General features: G+C 37.2%; 1 long non-coding RNA gene across 5 annotated transcripts in view; it reads left to right on the top strand.

Annotated features, from left to right (window-relative positions):
- LOC102555405 (uncharacterized) overlaps positions 1-24,736 on the top strand; it is a 56,791-nt gene that overhangs the window by 7,584 nt on the left and 24,471 nt on the right. The window contains exon 1 of one of the 5 annotated variants that reach the window (XR_010051849.1): positions 3,419-5,105. The exons of 3 other annotated variants lie outside the window; for them this stretch is intronic. This is a non-coding gene — a long non-coding RNA (uncharacterized LOC102555405). Of the gene's footprint in view, positions 1-3,418; positions 5,106-24,736 lie in introns of those variants that run through there. One more of the 5 variants, XR_010051847.1, reaches the window with a different exon arrangement.

The raw sequence follows: 24,736 nt of genomic DNA, 5'->3' as shown, positions 1-24,736 counted from the left end.
TAGTATGAGTTCCTATATGTGACTGTCATGTTGTGTACTACAAATACTGTTTTGCAGTGTCCATCCGCACCTTCTGGGACTTAAATCTTTCCATCCACTTCTCTGTGATGCTCCTTTGCATCTTCTGTAGTTTGCACCACCGTCTTACTGTAACAATTTGAAAAAGAAAAGAAAAACTGTCCTAACTGGATATATTTGATTATTCCTCCTGAGAGTTCGTTGTAATTCTGTCTTTGCAGATGTTTTTATTTCAATGGAGGACACTTGAAATTAATAATAGGCCAAATAGAAAGTAATAGGCATAAAAGGAGAAAGGTTAATACTTGTAACAATAAAACATCTGTAAACTGCTTCTCAAAATTCAAGTGTATTGTTTGCACTCTATATATTTCTGTTCTCCCTGTCTTACACATTGTTTATGACCATTGTCATTTATAGGATAATTATAGGTACAGGATGTATGTTAAAGTAAGTCACTGAACCACATACATTTCTGTGACATCTTGAGTATGTCATATATTTCCTTCTCTTTGGATCTCAGGGAGTCTGAATAAATTGTTCAAGTTATATAATTTTTTTCCTGAAGTAGCAGCTTTTGAACAAAATGATTTTTGAATTTCTTGAGTTGCCTTCAAATTCTATATAAGACCATATCTAGTATTAATATATTACATTGGTAGGCTATGTCCCATGTTCTCCCAAGGTCAATAATATCACACAATTGCCTTATACTGTTAGAGAAGAAAAAAAATCATGTAATCTGGTTGATGGATAGTGTGTAAATGGACACAACTTAGAATATCACCAATGTCTATTTCTATTTCATATTCAGTTACTTTTAAAATGGATGTATATTATACAAAAGTATGATTCATATATATGTGTATATGAATGTTTGTATTCAACATGGGAATGATCTGCCACTGAACAAATTGAGGAGAACTGAGGACGTGTTGAGAAACAGACGAGAGAATTATCAATCTGAGCTGAGTCTTTGCCAGGAGATTGCTTGTGGGGATCAGATAACAGGACTAGGTGAGAAGCCCAGGGAAGTAGAGGGCAAATGGGATGCTGGCAGTGCAGCCCACAATGGATGAAACAGTTACTTTGATAGCTCATGCTTTTAACCACCTTAAGCTTAATGAGATGGCATCACTTTTGCCTATACACAGATATATTGTGTAAACTACTTTGTAGAATGATAATTACTTCCATATTGAAATTGTATGAATTTTCCATGAGGACTTGAATCCTAAGTAGCGTGATTTACTACAAAATAGCTAAGAAGCAATTACATCTACCCTCCAGGGAAGACTTTGTTTTGTTGCCTCATTCAAAATTCTGCAAAACAAACCTACTTACAATGGGACTGTTGCTACCAACTGTAATGATTGTGTAATGGGTTTAACCACTGTGATGGATATGAATCAGATGAGGAGTCTTTGAAAGAAAAATGTTTTGAGTATGAGTATGTATGCTGTGAACTCATCGCAACTGCAGGAATGGAAAAAATAAAACTTTGGATATGCAGGAATATATTTAGTTCTTTTCATCCAATACTGTTATAATTCGAATCGTTGTTATGTACTATTGATTACATATGAAATCACTGCATAGAAATAAACTCAGCCAAATGCTTCATCGTCTTTCCTAAACTAATTGTAATAAACTAAATATAAGCTCTTTAGGCTGCAAAACCAACATCCTAAAACCAGGTAACATAACAATGTAAGTCTTATAACAACATGGAGTCTTAGAGACTCAAGAGCTCTAGTCCTAGTTGTTAGAGATGTTGCTCTCTCTCTCTCTCTCTCTCTCTCTCTCTCTCTCTCACACACACACATACACACACTTATATGATCACATCTACATATGTGATAATACATATATTATTAAGCACAAACATGTCATTGTTGCATATTGACATATACATTATTTAATGTGATAATATCCCCAGTCTGACTCCTTAATGACTATTTTTTTTCCTTAAAAACTAAACCCTCTTAACAAGGCCATTCCCTGGGCTTGCAGGTGAAAATTTTCATCTTCACCTGGCCTTGTACATAAAGAAAGAAATCCGATATCTTGTACTCAAGGACACCCATAAAATGAGATCAGAACTTTATGGTCCATTTTACTTTAAATATCTCCCCACAAGCTAATGTCTAATGAAACTACATATGTAGATGATTACAGCACCTAAACTTTGAGATACTTGAACATTTCTCTGACATCAATACACTTTATTACAACCACTCTGGAGGTGCTCAGTCACCAGCGCACATCTAAGAATCCCAGTTCTCACTGATGGAAAAATGTAATACCACTGATCATTTCTGAAACATTTTTAGATGAGACAAATGTTGTCTATTTGGCTCAACATTCTTCATAATATATCTAGTACTAAACTCACATGATCAATTTAAATATCTATGGGATAAAGAGCAGATGAAATATTTTGTATTCAATATTGACAAAAGTCAAAATACAATTAATAGTCTTTTTATATAAACTGCTAACTCTAGATTCTAATTTTTAATACCTGTTCATAACATATCTTTCAATTTCTACTTGCAGCCATCATGTTTGTTGTGGAACTCAGATAAGAAAGGATATGCACCATTTGTCTGTTTGCAGATATCTTACTCCTCTCAATCTGTTCTTTTCTAGTTCCACCCATTTACCTGCAAAAGTAATGGTATAATTTCTTTATTTTTTTATATTTCTTTACTTACATTTCAAATGTTATTCCTTTCCCTGGTTTCCTGTCCATATGCCCCCTATCCCCTTCCCCTCCCCTTCTTCTACAAGGGTATTCTCCCAAACCACTACCCGTTCCCGACACCTCCCCCAACATATCCTTACACTGGAGGTCCAAACTTGTCAAAACCAAGGACTTCCCCTTCCTTTGGTGCACAAGGCCATCCTCTGCTACATGCACAGATGGAGTCATAGGCCAGTATAGGTATATTTTTGGCTAGTGGTTTAGTCCCTCGAAGCTCTGGTTGGTTGGCAGTGTTGTTCTTATGGGCTTGCAAGCCCCTTCAGCTCTTTCAATCCTTTTTCTAACTCCTCCAACGGGAGTCCCGTTCTGAGTTCAAAGGTTTGCTGCTCGCATTTGCCTCTGTATTTGACATCCTCTGGCTGTGTTTCTCAGAAGAAATCTACATCTGGTTCCTGCCAGCATGCCCTTCTTAACCTCATCAATCTTATCTAGTTTTGGTGGAGATTTTACATATACACTCGTATATATATATATATATATATATATATATATATATATGTGTGTGTGTGTGTGTGTGTGTGTATATATATGAGTGTATATATATATATATATATATATATATATATATATATGAGTGTGTGTGTGTATATATATAATGTGCCACTTGTGAGGCAGGCTCTGATTGGCCATTCCTTCAGTCTCTGCTCTGAAATTTGCCTCCATACCCTTTCCTGTGAATATTTTGGTTCCACTTTTTAAGAAGGAGTGAAGGATTCTCACTTTGGTCATCCTTCTTGAGCTTCATGTAGTCTGTGAATTGTGTCTTGGACAATTTGATGTTTTGGACTAATATCCACTTATCAGTGAATGCATACCATGTGTGTTTTTTCTGTGATTGGATTACTTCACTTAGGATGAGATTTTCTAGTTCAATCCATTTCTAAATGAAATTCATTAAGTGACTATTTTTGATAGCTGAGTAGTAACTTCATCCATTGTGAAGATGTACCATATTTTCTGTATGCTTTCCTCTGTTGAATGGTATCTGGGTTCTTTCTAGCTTCTGGCTACTATAAATAAGGATGCTGTGAACATATTGAAGCACATGTCTTTGTTGTATGTTGAAGCATCTTTTGGGTATATGTCTAGGAGAAGTATAGCTGGGTCCTCAAGTAGTGCAATGTCCAATTTTCTGAGGAATCTCCTGACTGATGTCCAGAGTGGTTGTATTAGTTTGCAATCCCACCAACAATGGAGGAGGGCTGCTTCTCTTTCTCCATAGTCTTGTCAGCATCTGATGTCAACTGAGTTTTTTATCTTACCCATTCTGACTAGTGTGAGGCAGAATCTCACTTTTGTTTTGATTTGCATTTCCCTGATGACTAAGAATATTGAGTATTTCTTTAGATAATTCTCAGCCATTCAATATTCTTCACCTGAGAATTATTTGTTTAGCTCTGTACCCCATTTTTAATAGGGTTATTTGGCCCTCTGGAGTCTAACATCTTGATTTCTTTGTATATTTTGGATATTAACCCTCTATCAAATGTAGGATTGGTATAGATCTTTTCCCAAACTGTTGGTTGATGTTTGGTCCTAATTACAGTTTCCTTTGTCTTACAGAAGCTTTGCAGTTTTATGAGGTCCCATTTAATGATTCTTGATCTTACAGCATAAGCCATTGGTGTTTTGTTGAGGGAATTTTCCCCAGTGACCATGTGATCAAGACTCTTCCACAAACTTCTTCTATTAGTTAGAGTGTATCTGGTTTGATGTGGAGGTCCTTGATCCACTTGGACTTAAGCTTTATACAGTGCAATAAGAATTGGTTGATTTGCATTTTTCTACATGCTGTCTGCAAGCTGAACCAGCACAATTTGTTGAAAATGCTACCTTTTATCCATTGGATGGTTTTTGTTCCTTTGTCAAAATTCAAGTGATCATAGGTGTGTGGGTTCATTTCTGGGTCTTCATTTCTATTCCACTCATCTACCTGCCTGTGTCTGTACCAATACTATACAGTTTTTATCATTATTGCTCTGTAATACATCTTTTGAGGTCACAGATGATGATTCCCCTGAAGTTCTTTTGTTGTTGAATTTAGTTTTTGATATCCTGGTTTGTTGTATTTTTGTTACTCCAAATTAATTTGCGAATTCTTTTGTCTAACACTATGAAGAATTGAGTTGGAATGTTGATGGGGAATGCATTCAATCTGTAGATTGCTTTTTGTAAAACGGCGAATTTACTATATTAATTCTGCCAATCCATGAGCATGGGATTTCTTTCCATCTTCTGATATCTTCTTTGATTTCTTTTTCCAGATACTTGAAGTACTTGTCATACAGATCTTCACTTGCTTGGTTAAAGTCACACCAAGGTATTTCATATTATTTGGGACTATTATGAATTGTGTCATTTCCATAATATCTTTCTTAGCTTGTTTATCCTTTGAGTAGAGGAAGGTTACTGATTTCTTTGAGTCAAAATTTATCCCGCCACTTTGTTGAAGTTGTTTATCAGCTTAGTAGTTCTCTAGTGGAACTTTTGGGACCACTTAATTATACTACTGTAGCATCTGAAAACTGATATTTTGACTTCTTCCTTTCTAATTTCTATCCCGTTGACTTCCTTTTGTTGTCTGATTGCTCTGGCTAGGACTTCAAGAACAATATTGAATAAGTAGGGAGAAAGTGGACAGCCATATCTACCCCCTGATTTTAGTGGGATTGCTTCAAGTTTCTCTCCATTTAGTTTAATATTAACTCCTACTTTTCTGCATATGGCTTTTACTATGTTTAGGTATGGGCCTTGGATTCCAATTCGTTTCAGGACTTTTATCATGAAGGAGTGTTGGATAAAGTGTCTTGCCAAATGCTTTCTCTGCATCTAATGAAATGATCATGTGGTTTTTATCTTTGAGTTTGTTTACATATTGGATTACATTGATGGTTTTCCAAATTTTGAACCATCCCTGCATACCTGGGATGAAGCCTACTTGATCATGGTGGATGATTGTTTTGATGTTCTTGGATTCTGTTTGCAAAAATTTAGTTCAGTATGCTTGTATCGATATTCATAAGGGAAATTGGTCTGATGGTCTCTTGCTTTGTTGGGTCTTTGTTTAGTTTAGGTATAAGAGTAATTATGGCTTTGTAGAAGGAATTTTTTAGTGCTCCTTCTGTTTCTATTCTGTGGAATAGTTTGGACAGTATTGCTATGAAGTCTTCTATGAAGATCTGATAGAATTCTGCACTAAACCCATCGGGTACTGGACTCTTTTTGGTTGGGAGATTTTTAATAATTGCTTCTATTTCTTTAGGAGTTATGGAGTTGTTTAGATTGTTTATATTTTCATGACTTAACTTTTGTGCCTGGTATTTGTCTCAAAAATTGTCCATTTCCTCCAGATATTCCAGTTTTGTTGAATACAAGCTTTTGTAGTAGGATCTGATGATTTTTTGAATTTCCTCAGATCCTGTTGTTATATCTCACTTTTCATTTCTGATTTTGTTAATTTGGGTACACTCCCTGTGCCCTCCGGTTAGTTTGGCTAAGGGCTTATCTATATTGCTGATTTTCTGAAAGAATCAGCTCTTGGTTTTGTTGATTCTTTATATAGTCCTTTTTGTTTCCACTTTGTTGATTATAGGCCCATCTTTGATTATTTCCTGCCTTTTATTCCTCCTGGGTGTATTTGCTTCTTTTTGTTCTTGAGCTTTAAGTGTGTTGTCAAGCTGCTGATGTATGATCTCTCCTGTTCCTTTTTTCAGGCACTCAGAGCTATGGGTTGTCCTCATAGCACAGCTTTGATTGTGTCTCATAATTTTTTGTATGTTGTAACCTCATTTTCATTAAATTCTAAAAAGTCTTTATTTCTTTATTTCTTCCTTGACCAAGTTATCATTGAGTAGAGCATTATTCCACTTGCATGTATATGTGGGCATTCTTTTGTTATTGTTATTGAAGACCAGCCTTAGTCCCTGGTGATCTGATAGGACACATGGGATTTATTCAATTCTCTTGTACCTGTTGAAGCCAGTTTTGTGACTGAGTATATTCTCAGTTTTGGAGAAGGTACTGTGAGGTGCTAAGAAGAAAGTGTATTCTTTTGTGTTAGGATGAAATGTCCTATAAATATCTGTTAAGTCCATTTGGTTCATAACTTCTCTTAGTTTCTCTATATCTTTGTTTAACTTCTGTTTCCATGATCTGTTTATTGATGAGAGTGGGGTGTTGAAATCTCCTACTATTATTTTATGAGGTGCAATGTGTGCTTTGAACTTTAATAAGGTTTCTTTTATGAATATAGATGCCCTTGCATTTGGAGCATAGATATTTAGAATTGAGAATACATCTTGTTGGATTTTTCCTTTGATGAATATGAATTTTTTTTTTCGGAGCTGGGGACCGAACCCAGGGCCTTGCGCTTGCTAGGCAAGCGCTCGACCCCAACCCATTTGACGAATATGAACTGTCCTTCCTTATCTTTTTCTGATAACTTTTAGTCGATTTTATTTGATATTAGAATGGCTCCTCCAAGCTTGTTTCTTCAGACCATTTTTTTGGAAAGTTGTTTTCAGCCTTTTATTCTGAGGTAGTGTCTGTCTCTGTCTTTGAGCTGTGTTTCCTGTATGTAGGAATATGCTGGGTCCTCCTTACGTATCTAGTCTGTTAATCTATCTTTTACCAATTTTATTGGGAATTGATTCCATCGATATTAAGAGATATTACAGAATAGTGATTTTGCTTCTTATTATTGTTGTTTGAGGTGGAATTATGTTTTTGTGTCTCACTTCTTTTGGTATTGTTGCAAAGAGATTACTTTCTTGCTTTTTCTAGGGTATAGTTTTCTTCTCTGTGTTGGAGCTTTCCATCTATTATTCTTTGTAGAGCTTGATTTGTACAAAGATATTGTGTAAATTTGGTTTTGTCATGGAATATCTTGATTTCTCCATCTATGTTAATTTAGACTTTTGGTGAATGTAGTAGCCTGGGCTGCATTTGTGTTCTCTTAAGGTCTATATGACATCTGCCCTGGATCTTCTGGCTTTCATAGTCTCTGGTGAGAAGTCTGATGTAATCTGATAGGTCTGCCTTTATTTCTTACTTGACCATTTTCCCTTCTTTTAATAGTCTTTCTTTGTTTTGTGCATTTGGTGTTTTGACTATTATGTGACAGGAGGACTTTCTTTTATGGTCCAATCTATTTGGAGCTCTGTAGGTGTATTGTATGTTTATGGGCATCTCTTTCATTAGTTTAGGGAAGTTTTCTTGTAAAATTTTGTTGAAGATATTTACTGGCTCATTAAGTTGGGAGTCTTCACTCTCTTCTATATTTATTATCCCTAGCTTTGATCTTCTCATTGTGCCCTGGAGTTCGTGGTTGTTTTCTACGATGAGCTTTTTGTATTTTATTTTATCTTTGATGGTTGTGTCGATGTTTTCTATGGTATCTTCTGTCCCTGAGACTCTCTCTTCTATCTCTTGTATCCTGTTGGTAATGCTTGTATCTATGATTCCTGATCTCTCCCTTAGGTTTTCTAGCTCCAGGTTTGTCTCTCTTTGTACTTGCTTCTATTTCCACTTTTAAATCCTCGATGGTTTTGTTTTATTCCTTCACCTGTTTGGTTGTGTTTTTCTGTATGTCTTTAAGGGATTCATTAAGGGATTTTTGAGTTTCCCCTTTAAGCACTTCTATTTGTTTACTTGTGATGTCATATATTTCTTTAAAGGAGTTATGTCCTTCTTAACATCCTCCCTCCACCATCATTACAAAATTTGATTTTAAATATAAATCTTGCTTTTCTGGTGTGTTTGGATATCCAGTATTTACTTTGGTGGGAGAACTGGTCTCTGAAGATTCCAATTATTTTTGGTTTCTTTTGCTTAGGTTCCTGCACTTGCCTCTTGCCATCAGGTTGTCTCTGGTGTTGGCTTGTCTTACTGACTCTAAAAGTGGCTTGGCCCTCCTGTAGGCCTGTGTATCAGTACTCCTGTAGATCTGTTTTCTTTCAGCCTTATCTTGGTACAGAGACTGGCTTTCAGCTCTTGTAGCAGGCAGAAACACAAAGGGTCCTGCCCCTGATTGCCTCTATGTCCACGTGCCTAGGGGGCACAGATGGCACTAGGTGATTTCCTCTTGGGTCAGGAATGTGGGCAGAAAGGATTTGGTGACTCTGGGTTCTCAGGAGTGTGGTAGTTTCATTTCTTTCAGCTGAATAATATTCTATAGTGGGTTTTTAATTATTCATTTTTAAATTGAAGGACATTTACTTATTTCTGTTTCTATCCATTGTGAATAGAACAACAATGATTATGGCTGAGCAAATTATATCTGTGAGATAGAATAGTAAGCACTGGATTCATATGCCTACAGATAACACTATGCAATACATACATATAGCATTATGACCTTACCACCTGATATATATATATATATATATATATATATATATATATATATATATATCTTCCTGTAGGCCTGTATGTATATATACATATGTGTATATATGTGTGTATATATATGTGTGTGTATGTATATATACATATACATATGTATATGTATGAAGAATATATGAAGAAACAAATAAAATGAAGTCAAGATTTCAAAGAAATAATGAAGTTACATGTGAATAGTTGGAACAAGAAAAGGATGAAAGGAATTTTTTAATTGTGTAAAAATATTGAACATATAATCAATAAATTCTACTAACTCCTTGTTTTATTTTAAAATACATTAGTCACTTGGATTTAGTGTTTAAGGGCACTCTAAACTTCAGTGCCATGTTTTTTGATTAGATTGATTCCTTTATTTTCATTTGTGAGTTATTCATATATTCTTTGTTTGCATTCTCTGCTATTTATGTAACTGCTAAATATACTTTCTAAGTTGGTATCCTTCCTCTTCACTCAAAGATCAATGCTCTTTGTTCTGTAAAAACAATTTAGAATTGTACATTTTCCTTTATTATTTGTTAATATTAGTGTCTACACTACTAAGTTTTTATCCTGGAAGTCTTTTTATATGCCAAGACATTCAATTGTATTCACTATTTTCTCTTCTGTTATATGAAGGCTCTCAGGTCTTGTGTTGAGGCTCTAGTTCCCTTTCTAGTTGTGCAGGATGAAATAAGGATCAAGCTTCCTTCTTGTTGTGCAAACTGAATTTGATTACCATCATTTTTAAAAATATTTTTTTCTTCAATGTTCATTGCTAACTTTTTTTTAAATCAAGTACCTGTATTTGTATGACTTTGTGTGTGATTCTTCAGATTAATTACATTGATCAACATTTTATGCAATACTACGTGTTTTTATTACTCTATCTTTGTTTTATTGCTTAGTTTGCACTGGTTCTGTTGGGATTTTTATGTTTTCATATGAAAATTAAGACTATTTGTCTAACACATTTGATGAACTCAATAGGAAAGTTTATTGAAATTACATTGAATCTCCAAAAAGTTTGGAATATTATTTAGCTATTGAGAAAAGAAAAATATATATGAAACTTTTACCTAAATATATGTATATGGATACAATCACTCTGACTAAGGTATTCCAGTTTAAGAAAGATATAAACCACATGTTTCCTCTCATTGGTAGATGCATGACTTGAATACTCAGATATAAGAGTTTCGTTAATAGCCACAGAGGTCCAAATATTTGTAAGAGACTGTGTAGGTTGTTAGGCATTCTTCAAGTTATGACAGATAGAACACAGTGTTATAAAGGGTAAAGAAGAAATACTAGACTGCAAGATTACGTAGGGTGGAAGATGGAAGACAGAGTAACTGAGGAAATACAGGGGGTGACTAAAACTAAGAACTTTTGGGAATGGCATGGGAAACCTTCTTAAAACACATACATTCATGTATGTAAAAAACAGTTGCTGTGAGGTTACCCTACAATGAGGTAATAATGTCTCTACTGTGCACCACAAGCTAACAAAATGCCAAGTGGCAGAAATGCATTATTACTTTTAGATTTGTTCTCTGGAGAATTTTCACAGACCCAAATGTTATTATGAATTATTACCAAAACTCTTAAATACCTCCAAGTCCTTGAAAATGAGGATGCATTTCTTTAGATACCATATACTTTAGTGACAGAACTTGGGGAAATCAAGTGATTTTTAGAAGCATCATCATTACTGGTTACCTGGAAGTTTCTCAGCAAGAGACTAGAAGAGAAAATAGTCATCAATCTCATTCATCTGTGAACACCGAGTTTCATTAATGTCCAGACTGGAATGACATTAACACTGGTGTGATACCTGCATCAATGTCATGAAGGAACCACCATTTTATAATTGGACTTGAAGCCTTCTCCGCAAGGTGAGATCTGTGGTGAGGCAGGAAATAGACTGAAAGAGGGAAACTGCTACTATTATTCTGTTAAGTAGACACAATACTGTACTGATCCTTTATACTTATAGAATAGTGTATCTTTCCATCCTTATCAGAGACAGTCTCTCTCTCTCTCTCTCTCTCTCTCTCTCTCATGTCTATCCTTTCAATTTCATCTGTATAACTATGGATTATGAATTAGGAAACAATAAATTCATCTCATCTATTTGTTCTAATATAATTTAACAATATATTTCTTATAAATTGTCTTTAGATTAGTGATATTTTGAGATAGTTAATTGATATCTATTTATATGTAGAGATTCCATTTGCTTTTTTATTTTAATGTTAATTACATCAGATATTAATATGAAGCTTATTTCTAGCTTTTTGATACTTCCATATTAAATATTTTCTATTACTTTTACTTTTATAGTCCAGTTATTGACCCCCTCCTGCTTGGCCTTCCCACAGTTCCTCATGCCATTCCTCTTCCACTTTGTCTCCAAGAGGATGTTCCCCCAAACCCCTGGCAGGCTTACGCATTCCTGAGGGTTAGGCTCATCTTCTCTCACTGAGGAGATGTTAACATGATGACCATTTTTATATGCCCATGTACTGTGTTATAGTAGCAATTCATAGATGAAAAACAGTTGACAAAATCATTAGTCTAATGAGGAACACACAAAGAATAAATGGAGTTTTAGAATTAGCCTCTGAGAATCTTTTCATAGTTCATCACATTCAACTTCTCTGTGATGCATCAAGTTTCATGTACACATGATTTGTGTAGAAAAGTGACAAAACACAGCCTGGAGTGGAGGTACTTTAAGTCATACTTAAAGACTAAAGTCAATTATCGACATATACATTAGCAACTTCCAATCTGAGCAATTATCAGAGCCCAGATGCTATCTGTCCCACACACCTATTGTTATTTAAAGAGTAAGCAACTGACTTTTACAATAACTTTGCTGAGAGCCATGTCATCTACAAAAAGTTAGCTTAATCTCTCTACCCTCTCACATCATTTATGATCTTTGTAATTGTCAAAGACTCAATAAAATAATAATCCCCCCTTTTAAGACTATAATATTAGAATCTGTTAGTTGTGTGTGTAGATGTTATTTTCAAAATGCTGCTAGTAAAGTCTCTTGGTTTTTCTGACCAAAGATTTGGGATCAGGTTTTTAATTAAATTTAACCTTTTCAAGGAATCACTTTAAAATAAAATAACATTTTGTTTCTAAAATTGCCTAAGAGTCACTTTTAAGAATGTCACATAAAGAGTCTTAATATTATAAAATTTTAAGTAAAGATTATAGTCATATTTAACTATAATTCAGCTATTCAAAATACTGTCTTGATGGCAACTTTGTCTGGAATTAGTGATAAAAAAGCAATGGCAATAATTAAGCAGAGTATGTTTGCTATCTCCACCATTTGCCACAATCGCAGCCTATAACTTTTTCTACTGTTGTGGCAAATTTGTTGGTTGTATTACCACAGCAAAAAACACTCACAAATAACTACATAGATCATTTGCTAGACATCTACATTTTAATGTATGTGATCTGAGAAGACTGAACACTGCAGGATTAACTATAGAACTATAATGCAAGTAAAGCAGATAAAAAGACAAGGAAGATGAAACAGAAGAGAAACAGAAAATTTACAGACTGGGCATTGTACAAGGAATATGGAGGTGCTTAATCGATTAGTCTAGAGGCTTCCCACATGCCTCATAAATGAACCACAAATTTTCATGCCATGAATTGCAACAGTTTGTGTAACATATATTATATTGACTTGAAAAATTAATTTCCTTCATATGATTTGACATATAATTTGGGAATTCTCTTCCATCAACCATTATCAACATAAAAAAATAAGAAATGAATCATGTTTTATTTTATAAATTAAAGTATGTGGTAATAAAATTCTGAAGATACTACATATAATACAATAACTTTACAAATTTTGTTCTGGTGATTTTGCAATATCAATTATTTTGTTTAGAATTATGGAGAACCCCAAAGCTTGCTTCGTCATCTTCACCAGTTGGCTCCAGATTATTGAATCGAAAATATTTATCATAGGAAGAACAACAATATCAACCATCCAGATACCCCAGAGCTCTCAGAGAATAAACTACGAAACAAAGAGTACACATGGAGTGACTCATGGCTCCCACTCATTATGTAGTAGAGGATGGCATTGTTTGACATCAATGGGAGGGAAGGCCTTTGGTCTTGTGACGACTCAATGCCCTAGTGTAGGGGAGTGCCAGGGCAGAATGTTAGGAGCGAGTGGGTGGGTGGGTTTGGGAACATACTCATAGAAGCAGAGGCAGGGGGAATAGCATTGGGGGTTTCTGGAGGAGAAACCCAGAAATGGGATATTTTAAATGTAAATAAAATATCCAATAGAGGAAAAAAGTGTGAATCCACCAGGAGGCTGTTAATTTTTAAACTGTTTTCTTTCCTCCCCTGCTATACAACACAATATGTACCATGAAACTCTTTTCCATAGCAACTTATTTTCTAATTCAAACAACTTTCATGAACCACCTACTACATACAAAATAAGAAGGCATAAATAGCTAAGAAAAGTAGAAGAATTAAGCCTCATACTTTTGGATGAATATGCTGGACCAACATTATTTAACATGTACTTTATGAGGTAAAAATGAAACATAGATATTGTTTTAATTGACTTTAAAATGAGATGACATGACAATTATGTAAAACAATATCAAATAACATGAAATGTGTAGTGGTATGTTAAAATGTTTTGTTATTTCTATGATCAAATATCTGACAAATTTCATTTAAAAGAGTGTCTTACAGTTCATGGGTTATAGACTACTACAATAGGGAATATATGGTGTATGTATGGAAATAGTATAAAGTTGTTCTTTCCATTCTGTTTAGAGCTATGAAGTAGACTAAGAGCAGGAAGTAGGTCTATTTTATTTAATGAAGAGACCTTCCCTCTGTGACTCTGTTCTCCCAGCAAGGATTTATTCCTTAAAACTTCTAAAGTGTATAAAGAAATTCTTTGGAATTTGTATGGGATTTATTGAATCTGCAGATTGTTTGTGGTAATATGCCCATTTTTACTATGTTATTCTTCTGGACCATGAGTATGGGAGATTTTTCTATCTTCTGATATCTTCCTCCATGTCTTTATTGAGAGACTTGTAGTTTTGTCATACAGGTCTTTTACTTGCTTATTACAAATAATACTTTGATACTTTATGTCTGTTTATAATTTTTATATAAGAAAGCAATATTTATTTATTTATTCATTTGTTAATTTTGTATCCAGCCACTTAGCAGTAGTTATAAAGTTCCCTAATAGAATTTCTCAGGGCATTTTTAATACCCTTACATCATCTGAGAATAGCAAACTTTAGTTTCTTCCATTTAAATTTTTAATTCCCTTGCTCCCCCTTGGTTGTCCTATTCTAGGTAAAAATATAAAGTACTATATTGAATACAAATGGCTAGATTGGACATCCTTTTTTGTCTATTATTTTAGTGGAAATTCTTTAAGTTTCGTTCCATTTAATTTGATGTTGGCTATCTACTTGCAGTATGTTGCCTTTTCTGTGTTTAGATATGGGAAACTTAAACTTATTATCTCCAGTATTTTCATTATCAAAGGGTGTAGACTGTATTAAAGGCATATTCAACTTCAAGTGAGATGATCAATGACTTTTTTTCAGTTTGTATATATAGTGGATCACTTTGCTCAGTCCAATGGTTAGCTACAAGCATTCTCATCTGTAACAAAAGGGCTCTGCTTCAATTTCTCAAGAAATATCCATATCATGCTCCAGTAAGCAAGGACTTGTTGGCGTCTGTGTTAGTGTTTGGGTTTGGTGCCTGTATATGGAATGGATTCCCAGGTGGGGCAGTCTCTGGATGGACTTTCCTTCATTCTCTGCTATATATTTTGTCTCCATATCTCCTCCCATGAGTACTTTCTTGCCATTTTAAAAAGGACTAAAGGATCCACACTTTGGTCTTCCTTCTTCTTGAGCTACATGTGGTCTGTGAATTGTATTATACATATTCCCATCTTAAGGGATAATATCCACTTATCAGCGCATGTGTACCATGTATATTCTTTTGTGACTGACTTATCTTCCTGAGCATGATATTTTCTTGTTCCATACATTTGCCTAAAAATTTTATGAAGTCATTGGTTTTAATAGCTTAGTAGTACTATTTTGTGTAAATGTTCTACATTTTCCGTATCCATTCCTCTTTTGAAGGATGTGGGTTCTTTCCAGCTTTGAGCTATTATAAAAAAGCCTGCTTTGAACAGAACGCAGCATGTCTCTTTGTTATATGTTGGAGCTTATTTTGGGTATATGCCCAAGAGTGGTATAGCTGGGTCTTCAGGTAGCACTATGTCCAATTTCCTGAGGAACTGACAGACTGATTTCCAGAGTGACTGTACAGCTTGTAATCCCAACAATGGAGGAGTGTTCCTCTTTCTCTACATTGTTGCCAACATCTGCTGTTTCCTGAGTTTTTGATCTTCACTATTCTCATTGGTGTGAGGTGGAATCTCAGAGTTGTTTTCATGTGAATTTGCCTGTTGAATGAGGATTTTGAACATTCATTTAAGTGCTTTTCAGCTATTCAAAATTTCTCAGAATTGTCAAGATCAATCTTTCAAATATACATGCTGTCAAGACCCTGAAGCAAGGGAAACACTTCTCCATTGCTGGTGAGGATCAAACTTGTCTACTTTGGTGGTTCCTCAGAAAATTGGAAATTGCTATACTTCATGACTAAGTTAGATCCCTTCTAGACATATACCCAAAAGTAAGCTCATAAAGATACTTACTCAAGTGTGTTCATATTGCTTTATTCATATTAGCCAGTAATTGGAAGCAATCTAGACATCCCTCGAGTGAAGTGTAGATATAGAAAATAAAGTACATTTAAACAATGGATTATTGCTCAGTCATTAAAAACAACTACATCATAAAATTTGTAGACTATTTGTTATTTATTCACTAGAAAATGTTATCTTGAGTGAGCCAACCCAGACTTAAAAAGGCAAAGATTCTATGTACTCTCTTTTTTTTTTTTTTTTTTATTAACTTGAGTATTTCTTATATACATTTCGAGTGTTATTCCCTTTCCCGGTTTCCGGGCAAACATCCCCCTCCCCCCTCCCCTTCCTTATGGGTGTTCCCCTCCCAACCCTCCCCCCATTGCCGCCCTCCCCCCAACAGTCTAGTTCACTGGGGGTTCAGTCTTAGCAGGACCCAGGGCTTCCCCTTCCACTGGTGCTCTTACTAGGATATTCATTGCTACCTATGGGGTCAGAGTCCAGGGTCAGTCCATGTATAGTCTTTAGGTAGTGGCTTAGTCCCTGGAAGCTCTGGTTGCTTGGCATTGTTGTACTTTTGGGGTCTCGAGCCCCTTCAAGCTCTTCCAGTTCTTTCTCTGATTCCTTCAATAGGGGACCTATTCTCAGTTCAGTGGTTTGCTGCTGGCATTCGCCTCTGTATTTGCTGTATTCTGGCTGTGTCTCTCAGGAGCGATCTACATCCGGCTCCTGTCGGTCTGCACTTCTTTGCTTCATCCATCTAGTCCAATTGGGTGGCTGTATATGTATGGGCCAAATGTGGGACAGGCTCTGAATGGGTGTTCCTTCAGTCTCTGTTTTAATCTTTGCCTCTCCCTTCCCTGCCAAGGGTATTCTTTTTCCTCATTTAAAGAAGGAGTGAAGCATTCACATTTTGATCATCCGTCTTGAGTTTCGTTTGTTCTAGGGATCTAGGGTAATTCAAGCATTTGGGCTAATAGCCACTTATCAATGAGTGCATACCATGTATGTCTTTCTGTGATTGGGTTAGTTCACTCAGGATGATATTTTCCAGTTCCAACCATTTGCCTACGAATTTCATAAACTCGTTGTTTTTGATAGCTGAGTAGTATTCCATTGTGTAGATGTACCACATTTTCTGTATCCATTCCTCTGTTGAAGGGCATCTGGGTTCTTTCCATTTTCTGGCTATTATAAATAAGGCTGCGATGAACATAGTGGAGCACGTGTCTCTTTTATATGTTGAGGCATCTTTTGGGTATATGCCCAAGAGAGGTATAGCTGGATCCTCAGGCAGTTCAATGTCCAATTTTCTGAGGAACCTCCAGACTGATTTCCAGAATGGTTTTACCAGTCTGCAATCCCACCAACAATGGAGGAGTGTTCCTCTTTCTCCACATCCTCGCCAGCATCTGCTGTCACCTGAGTTTTTGATCTTAGCCATTCTCACTGGTGTGAGGTGAAATCTCAGGGTTGTTTTGATTTGCATTTCCCTTATGACTAAAGATGTTGAACATTTCTTTAGGTGTTTCTCAGCCATTCGGCATTCCTCAGCTGTGAATTCTTTGTTTAGCTCTGAACCCCATTTTTTAATAGGGTTATTTGTTTCCCTGCGGTCTAACTTCTTGAGTTCTTTGTATATTTTGGATATAAGGCCTCTATCTGTTGTAGGGTTGGTAAAGATCTTTTCCCAATCTGTTGGTTGCCGTTTTGTCCTAACCACAGTGTCCTTTGTCTTACAGAAGCTTTGCAGTTTTATGAGATCCCATTTGTCAATTCTTGATCTTAGAGCATAAGCCATTGGTGTTTTGTTCAGGAAATTTTTTCCAGTGCCCATGTGTTCCAGATGCTTCCCTAGTTTTTCTTCTATTAGTTTGAGTGTGTCTGGTTTGATGTGGAGGTCCTTGATCCACTTCGACTTAAGCTTTGTACAGGGTGATAAGCATGGATCGATCTGCATTCTTCTACATGTTGCCCTCCAGTTGAACCAGCACCATTTGCTGAAAATGCTATCTTTTTTCCATTGGATGGTTTTGGCTCCTTTGTCAAAAATCAAGTGACCATAGGTGTGTGGGTTCATTTCTGGGTCTTCAATTCTATTCCATTGGTCTATCTGTCTGTCTCTGTACCAATACCATGCAGTTTTTATCACTATTGCTCTGTAATACTGCTTGAGTTCAGGGATAGTGATTCCCCCTGAAGTCCTTTTATTGTTGAGGATAGCTTTAGCTATCCTGGGTTTTTTGTTATTCCAGATGAATTTGCAAATTGTTCTGTCTAACTCTTTGAAGAATTGGATTGGTATTTTGATGGGGATTGCATTGAATCTGTAGATTGCTTTTGGTAAAATGGCCATTTTTACTATATTAATCCTGCCAATCCATGAGCATGGGAGATCTTTCCATCTTCTGAGGTCTTCTTCAATTTCTTTCTTCAGTGTCTTGAAGTTCTTATTGTACAGATCTTTTACTTGCTTGGTTAAAGTCACACCGAGGTACTTTATATTATTTGGGTCTATTATGAAGGGTGTCGTTTCCCTAATTTCTTTCTCGGCTTGTTTCTCTTTTGTATAGAGGAAGGCAACTGATTTATTTGAGTTAATTTTATACCCAGCCACTTTGCTGAAGTTGTTTATCAGCTTTAGTAGTTCTCTGGTGGAACTTTTGGGATCACTTAAATATACTATCATATCATCTGCAAATAGTGATATTTTGACCTCTTCTTTTCCGATCTGTATCCCTTTGATCTCCTTTTGTTGTCTGATTGCTCTGGCTAGAACTTCAAGAACTATATTGAATAAGTAGGGAGAGAGTGGGCAGCCTTGTCTAGTCCCTGATTTTAGTGGGATTGCTTCAAGTTTCTCTCCATTTAGTTTAATGTTAGCAACTGGTTTGCTGTATATGGCTTTTACTATGTTTAGGTATGGGCCTTGAATTCCTATTCTTTCCAGGACTTTTATCATGAAGGGGTGTTGAATTTTGTCAAATGCTTTCTCAGCATCTAATGAAATGATCATGTGGTTCTGTTCTTTCAGTTTGTTTATATAATGGATCACGTTGATGGTTTTCCGTATATTAAACCATCCCTGCATGCCTGGGATGAAGCCTACTTGATCATGGTGGATGATTGTTTTGATGTGCTCTTGAATTCGGTTTGCCAGAATTTTATTGAGTATTTTTGCGTCGATATTCATAAGGGAAATTGGTCTGAAGTTCTCTTTCTTTGTTGTGTCTTTGTGTGGTTTAGGTATAAGAGTAATTGTAGATTCGTAGAAGGAATTCGGTAGGGCTCCATCTGTTTCAATTTTGTGGAATAGTTTGGATAATATTGGTATGAGGTCTTCTATGAAGGTTTGATAGAATTCTGCACTAAACCCATCTGGACCTGGGCTCTTTTTGGTTGGGAGACCTTTAATGACTGCTTCTATTTCCTTAGGAGTTATGGGGTTGTTTAACTGGTTTATCTGTTCCTGATTTAACTTTGATACCTGGTATCTGTCTAGGAAATTGTCCATTTCCTGAAGATTTTCAAATTTTGTTGAATATAGGTTTTTATAGTAAGATCTGATGATTTTTTGAATTTCCTCTGAATCTGTAGTTATGTCTCCCTTTTCATTTCTGATTTTGTTAATTTGGACGCACTCTCTGTGTCCTCTCGTTAGTCTGGCTAAGGGTTTATCTATCTTGTTGATTTTCTCAAAGAACCAACTTTTGGTCCTGTTGATTCTTTCTATGGTCCTTTTTGTTTCTACTTGGTTGATTTCAGCTCTGAGTTTGATTATTTCCTGCCTTCTACTCCTCCTGGGTGTATTTGCTTCTTTTTGTTCTAGAGCTTTTAGGTGTGCTGTCAAGCTGCTGACATATGCTCTTTCCTGTTTCTTTCTGCAGGCACTCAGCGCTATGAGTTTTCCTCTTAGCACAGCTTTCATTGTGTCCCATAAGTTTGAGTATGTTGTATCTTCATTTTCATTAAATTCTAAAAAGTTTTTAATTTCTTTCTTTATTTCTTCCTTGACCAGGTTATCATTGAGTAGAGCATTGTTCAATTTCCACGTATATGTGGGCATTCTTCCCTTATTGTTATTGAAGACCAGTTTTAGGCCGTGGTGGTCCGATAGCACGCATGGGATTATTTCTATCTTTCTGTACCTGTTGAGGCCCGTTTTTTGACCAATTATATGGTCAATTTTGGAGAAAGTACCATGAGGAGCTGAGAAGAAGGTATATCCTTTTGCTTTAGGATAGAATGTTCTATAAATATCCGTTAAGTCCATTTGGCTCATGACTTCTCTTAGTCTGTCGACATCACTGTTTAATTTCTGTTTCCATGATCTGTCCATTGATGAGAGTGGGGTGTTGAAATCTCCCACTATTATTGTGTGAGGTGCAATGTGTGTTTTGAGCTTTAGTAAGGTTTCTTTTACGTATGTAGGTGCCCTTGTATTTGGGGCATAGATATTTAGGATTGAGAGTTCATCTTGGTGGATTTTTCCTTTGATGAATATGAAGTGTCCTTCCTTATCTTTTTTGATGACTTTTAGTTGGAAATTGATTTTATTTGATATTAGAATGGCTACTCCAGCTTGCTTCTTCTGACCATTTGCTTGGAAAGTTGTTTTCCAGCCTTTCACTCTGAGGTAGTGTCTGTCTTTGTCTCTGAGGTGTGTTTCCTGTAGGCAGCAGAATGCAGGGTCCTCGTTGCGTATCCAGTTTGTTAATCTATGTCTTTTTATTGGGGAGTTGAGGCCATTGATATTGAGAGATATTAAGGAATAGTGATTATTGTTTCCCTTTATATTCATATTTGGATGTGAGGTTATGTTTGTGTGCTTTCATTCTCTTTGTTTTGTTGCCAAGACGATTAGTTTCTTGCTTCTTCTAGGGTATAGCTTGCCTCCTTATGTTGGGCTTTACCATTTATTATCCTTTGTAGTGCTGGATTTGTAGAAAGATATTGTGTAAATTTGGTTTTGTCATGGAATATCTTGGTTTCTCCATCAATGTTAATTGAGAGTTTTGCTGGATACAGTAACCTGGGCTGGCATTTGTGTTCTCTTAGGGTCTGTATGACATCAGTCCAGGATCTTCTGGCCTTCATAGTTTCTGGCGAGAAGTCTGGTGTGATTCTGATAGGTCTCCCTTTATATGTTACTTGACCTTTTTCCCTTACTGCTTTTAATATTCTTTCTTTATTTTGTGCGTTTGGTGTTTTGACAATTATGTGACGGGAGGTGTTTCTTTTCTGGTCCAATCTATTTGGAGTTCTGTAGGCTTCTTGTATGCCTATGGGTATCTCTTTTTTTAGGTTAGGGAAGTTTTCTTCTATGATTTTGTTGAAGATATTTACTGGTCCTTTGAGCTGGGAGTCTTCACTCTCTTCTATACCTATTATCCTTAGGTTTGATCTTCTCATTGAGTCCTGGATTTCCTGTATGTTTTGGACCAGTAGCTTTTTCCGCTTTACATTATCTTTGACAGTTGAGTCAATGATTTCTATGGAATCTTCTGCTCCTGAGATTCTCTCTTCCATCTCTTGTATTCTGTTGGTGAAGCTTGTATCTACAGCTCCTTGTCTCTTCTTTTGGTTTTCTATATCCAGGGTTGTTTCCATGTGTTCTTTCTTGATTGCTTCTATTTCCATTTTTAATTCCTTCATCTGTTTGATTGTGTTTTCCTGGAATTCTTTCAGGGATTTTTGCCATTCCTCTCTGTAGGCCTCTACTTGTTTATTAATGATTTCCTGTGTTTCCCTAAGTGTGTTCATGTCTTTCTTGAAGTCCTCCAGCATCATGATCAAATATGATTTTGAAACTAGATCTTGCTTTTCTGGTGTGTTTGGATATTCCATGTTTGTTTTGGCGGGAGAATTGGGCTCCGATGATGGCATGCAGTCTTGGTTTCTGTTGCTTGGGTTCCTGCGCTTGCCTCTCGCCATCAGATTATCTCTAGTGTTACTTTGTTCTGCTATTTCTGACAGTGGCTAGACTGACCTATAAGCCTGTGTGTCAGGAGTGCTGTAGACCTGTTTTCCTCTCTTTCAGTCAGTTATGGGGACAGTGTGTTCTGCTTTCCGGCGTGTAGTTTTTCCTCTCTACAGGTCTTCAGCTGTTCCTGTGGGCCTGTGTCTTGAGTTCACCAGGCAGCTTTCTTGCAGCAGAAAATTTGGTCTTACCTGTGGTCCCGAAGCTCAGGTTCGCTCGTGGGGTGCTGCCCAGGGGCTCTCTGCAGCGGCAGCAACCAGGAAGACCTGTGCCGCCCCTTCCGGGAGCTTCAGTGCACCAGGGTTCCAGATGGTCTTTGGCTTTTCCCTCTGGCGTCCGAGATGTGTGTGCAGGGAGCAGTCTCTTCTGGTTTCCCAGGCTTGTCTGCCTCTCTGAAGGTTTAGCTCTCCCTCCCACGGGATTTGGGTGCAGAGAACTGTTTATCCGGTCTGTTTCTTTCAGGTTCCGGCGGTGTCTCAGGCGCAGAAGTCCTGCCGCTCCTGGGCCCTCCCCCACGGGAGCCCAGAGGCCTTATACAGTTTCCTCTTGGGCCAGGGATGTGGGCAGGGGTGAGCAGTGTTGGTGGTCTCTTCCGCTCTGCAGCCTCAGGAGTGCCCACCTGACCAGGCAGTTGGGTCTCTCTCTCACCAGGTCTGGGAGTAGAGAGCTGCTGCGGGCCGGGATCCGCGGGTGTGGGACTTCCGGTAAACACAGACCGTGCCTCCTAGAGAAATTCTGCTTCCGTGTCCCAAGCTCACCAGGCAGCTTTCTTGCAGCAGAAAATTTGGTCTTACCTGTGGTCCCGAGGCTCAGGTTCGCTCGTGGGGTGCTGCCCAGGGGCTCTCTGCAGCGGCAGCAACCAGGGAGACCTGTGCCGCCCCTTCCGGGAGCTTCAGTGCACCAGGGTTCCAGATGGTCTTTGGCTTTTTCCTCTGGCGTCCGAGATGTGTGTGCAGGGAGCAGTCTCTTCTGGTTTCCTCTATGTACTCTCTTATAAGTGGATATTAGTCATGAAATGCAGGATAACCTTGCTATAAATCACAGACCCAAAGAAACTAAATAACAAGGGGAACCCAAATGAGAGCACACATATCTTACTGAGAAGGGTAAATTGATTCGATGTCGGGATAGATGGAAGGAGGAGTCCGGGTGTGGGAAAGGTGGGCGTAGTAACTTGAGGGATGGTGTTGGATCAGGACAGAAGGGCAGTATTCTAGGAGATTTGTAGTGGAGCATCTCTGGGAAGAGCTAGAAATCTAATGCAATGGAAGTTCCCCGTAATCTATGAGGGTGACCTAAAAGATGGGGAATATGGAGACTGAACTGGCCATATCTATTAACAGGCAAGATTTCCAAAGGAGGGATTTGTATAGCAACCCAGCCACAAAACCTTAGACCCCATTTTTTCTGTCTATAGGGGTAGCACAATTTGATGGAAGGGCTAACCAATGACTGGCCTAGTTTGAGACCCTTGCCATGAGAGGGAGCCCACCCGCTGACTATTTTGATGATATTCTGTTATACTTGCAGACATAAGTCTAGCATAAATGTTGTCAGAGGTGTTTTACTTAGTGACTGTTGGAAACTATTGCTAAACATTGAGTGGAGCTTGGAGAGTCCAGTGGAAGACGGGGTGGGGGGGATGAGACAGAGTTCTCAAAGACACTGAAAGGGAACCTGTATGTCAACTAACCTAAGCCTATGGGTGCTCATGAAGTCTTAGCTACCAACCAGAAATAAGCAATCAGATGAACTTACGTCTTACACATACAGCTGTTTTACAGCTGAGTCATTATCTGTTACTGCTAAAGTTGGAGCAGGGGCTGTGTCTGACAACATTACCTGCCATATGAACCTTTTACCTAACTGGGCTGCTTTGCCTAGTCTCAGTGAAAGAGGATGCTCCTTGTCTTGCTGTCCCTAAATAAGCCAGGGCTGGTTGATTTCCAGGGAAAGGACAGGAAAAGGACAGGAGGTTGTTCTGTCCTGTCCTGGAGGAAAAAGGAAAGAGAGAGATTGGGAGGAGAGGAGGGAGGGTTGCTACAATCGGGATGTAAAGTAAACAAATAACGTGGTGAAACTTTCAAAAACAGCGCCACCATTTGGGAACCAAGTTTGCAAATGAGAACATAGAAAGAATATTTTGTATTCAAATTATATTCTGCCCCCAGTTCAGTCCCATAAAACTATTTACAGCTAATGAGAATGAATATAATCTTTTTAACATGAAAAATCCTCATTTGTGTTAACAGCTCTAATACTGTTTTAAAGTTGAAAGTCTCTTCAGAGACTCAAAGCAATCTCTTAACTGCAAGCTCCAGTAATTTTTAAAATAAAAACAAATTACACACTGGCAGCATACAATGACGAAGAGTAAATATTCTCATTTTAAAGGAGAAGAAAATGAGTATAACATGAAAATATTATAGAACCAAAGACCAACTTGAAATCGGGTGAAGCAAATACTAATTTCTTCTACATGGTCAAAATCTGGAGATTTTGGTTGAATTATCCAGGCTCCAAAACCTTATAAAGCCATATAATCCAAACTTTGTAGTCTGGAAAATGCAGAACTTCTATTTCGTACCATTATCACCCTGTGCTCACAGCTTTCCTTAGCATATGGTCCATGGCACTGTCATCTCCAACCTCCTGTTGTCTCTGTTGCTTTAATATCACAGCTACAAATGATTGCTTCTTAGGACCATACATTGCTAGGTCTCAGCAGCTCCCTAGACCCTTGGTACAAGATCCCATTAAGCCATTGCTTTCACATCTTGAGTGACTATAAAATCAGTACCACGTGGATGATTTTGCTCAGTTATGCTCT

This window comes from Rattus norvegicus, chromosome 5, assembly GCF_036323735.1.
Source record: "Rattus norvegicus strain BN/NHsdMcwi chromosome 5, GRCr8, whole genome shotgun sequence".
Classification (NCBI taxonomy): Eukaryota; Metazoa; Chordata; class Mammalia; order Rodentia; family Muridae; genus Rattus; species Rattus norvegicus.
Note: the sequence above shows the minus strand (reverse complement) of the source record. Positions and strands in the feature narration are given on the sequence as shown.